Genomic DNA, 2,806 nt, shown 5'->3' on the forward strand with positions numbered 1-2,806 from the left:
GATTCGTGTTTTTATGCATTTAGGGCTTCAAAGTCTATTATGTGCAGAAATGTGCCACTTTAGCGAGATAAAGGAGCAATGGTTGGTTACTAAGGAGTTCGGTGATTAAAGGCCAAGATTCAAGAAGACAAAGCCTTTGTAAAGCCCTGGTCAAAAGATGAAAAGTCAAAGTCCACGCAGTGAGGCTTGAGTGCACAAAGACAATGAGAACTTCCGAAGACCATATCTTTGGACTCGGACCTTGGAATTGGGCCTACCTTATGTCAAAACGACCGGCTCGGAAAGAGCTTTCCAATGGACCAAGCCTTGACCCAATCAGAGGAGCAGAAGTGGACGAAACATCTGTCGAAGCCAACTGCAGCTGAGGAGCCCATTTTGGACTAAAGAAATTGGGTTTTGGGCCCGATTTTCCAGCCCAAAACATGGCTCCAAGCCCATGCACGATTTTTGGATCTGGAAGGATAAAAACAAAAGCTTGACTCTTTGTTAATGGCAGTTAGGTTAGGAAGCTAATGTTAATGGAGTTTAGGGTTAGAAAAAGATAGATCTAGATTAGTTTTTAGATCTAGATCTAGTTTTTACATTCATTCCATTAATTAGTTTCATTCTTTGTTTTAGATTAGTTATTTAAATCATTGAATATCATTCATTAGATAAATAAAATAGTTGTTATTCATTCAATCATGACTTGTTCTTATTGTTTTATTAGATCAATAAAGTTAATTATCTTTATTCACAATCTTAGTTTTAAATTCAGTTTAATTTAATTATGTCTTATTGTTATTATTGTTCTTGTGTTGAGAATGGTAGTATAGAAATTTCACACCAAACACATCACTCTCACCATTGTTCCTTGTGTTGGATCAATTGAATTTGTTTAAGTCTTGAGAATTAAGAGTGGAACGAAATCCTTACTCATTATATTGCATGAAGATGTTTGAGAGTAGGAATATTGATATAAACACGTATTTACGTAAATTGATTATTTGTGTTTACGCATAGATAGTTAGAATACGTAAAATCACTGTTATCAGGAATGAAGTGGCTTGAGCAAAAAGAGAGAGCGAAAGTAGCTGGCAAACTATAGATAGATGCTAGCAAAATACAATTATCTATATATGTATACTATGACAACAACATGCTCATGGAGTCTTATATAAATAAGAAGATATATGTGGTAGAAGATAAATGCACCATGGCTGTTTCACTAATAGTTAGAGGGCGAAGATCCTCCCTCACCATTGCTGGAAAAGTTGGCTGTCGTGGTAAAAACGAAACCTTCCACCACGTAAAAAGAAACCTTCCTTTACTGTTCAAAATTTACAGATCCCTTAAGTTGGATCGATGAACTTGTGAAGGTGACAGTAAAGGTGATAAGTAGCATTGGACAACACAAATTCTGAGATTAGAATAGTGTGCATACCTCAACTTCTTTGATCATATGAGACCGAACTTTTCTCTGCACAGTTAGATGGAATGACAACCTTTAAAAATTCAAGAAGGGATAAAGAATGTGGTTACTGATCATACAATTAAACGCATACCTTGGCCTCAATCACCATGCCCGTTTGAACTCAAAGCGAATTTAAAGGCACCAAAAACTGCTAAGAGAAAAATAAGAATGCTTCCCATGACAAACTTTTGAAACAGAACAGAAACTCAATGAAAAATCAATTAACACAGTTTAAAACCACGCTTTGGTTAGACGAACGACAAAACACCGTTATAGGGGAGAAACCATAGGGTTGACGAACAACACTGAGAGTTTCAAAGAGAGACAACCAAAGTTACCGAGTTAGTACTTGTTGAGAGTGTGAAGTCCACTACTGACAATGTCAATGAGCAAAGTAAGGAGATGAGTGAAACAACCACGCTCAAATTATAGAAATTGATCAGCTTCCTTTGCAAAAATGAAATCCACTTGAGCGAGGGTAGATGGAGGGGCAGAAAGAGGGAGATGGAAAATGAAGAGTTTAGACTGGTTAATAGCTGGCATTTTAATTCTAAATGGTCGAGGTGTCTATCAAGGTGTCTTGAGTCTTGACCCTCGATTTATAGAGATTTAAACAACAAAGATTTGAATCCCCCCTCAGAAATTTATAGTAATTTGAGTTCATTCTGCTTTTTCTGGGTATGTTATCAGTACTACATCACCTTAAAGAATACCATTGAAACCTTTTAACAAATCAATTGCAATGGTTTAGATTAGATGAATATCCTAAGGTCAGAATGAAAATCTAATTCCTATGCATTCATAAATAAAAGTTGGCATTCCCACTCTTCCATCTCAATACCATGAAATACTGAACTGGTGAATTAAGGTAAAGGCAAATCTATATCTAGAAAAATAGATTAAGGATTGAAGATCAACACACATCAGGATCCTCAGCCACCCGTGTGCAAATCTACTCTAGCATCCTTGGCCAATGCATTTTTGTTGCGTACCATTGTACCTGGACTGTACATTCAAAATAGGAAAATATATATTAGACTGGGATAAAGAGTTCTAAACCTGTAGCAAGTAGCAACAAACTCAAAAGCTAATACAAAGCTAATAAACATATACAACCAGTTGCCTTTGCAAAACTATGTGACATATTGGTGATATTGAATACAATTGTTCCTAGAACTTGTTCCCTGAAGTTTCTTACATGTGGTTCTTCTGATTTTAAGTGTTGTCGATGTAAATAAGGAAAAAGGAAAAAGTGATAACGATAACATACACAAAAAGGAAAACATTCATAGGTTAATGTCTGAAACAAAGGGTTACTGTCATACGAAGTGGGTACTCGATGATTGGTATTTC

The 2,806-nt window shown here is 36.0% G+C and overlaps 1 long non-coding RNA gene across 1 annotated transcript; it reads right to left on the reverse strand.

Annotated features, from left to right (window-relative positions):
• Positions 1–1,544: 1,544 nt before the first annotated feature.
• On the reverse strand, positions 1,545–2,454 carry LOC147495183 (uncharacterized). Its single transcript, XR_015199684.1, has 2 exons — positions 2,376–2,454; positions 1,545–1,601 (listed from the first exon to the last, which is right to left on the reverse strand). It is a non-coding gene; the product is annotated as an uncharacterized LOC147495183 (long non-coding RNA).
• Between the last annotated feature and the right edge of the window lie 352 nt (positions 2,455–2,806).

Source organism: Coptis chinensis, chromosome 6 (genome assembly GCF_015680905.1).
Source record: "Coptis chinensis isolate HL-2020 chromosome 6, ASM1568090v1, whole genome shotgun sequence".
NCBI classification, from domain to species: Eukaryota; Viridiplantae; Streptophyta; class Magnoliopsida; order Ranunculales; family Ranunculaceae; genus Coptis; species Coptis chinensis.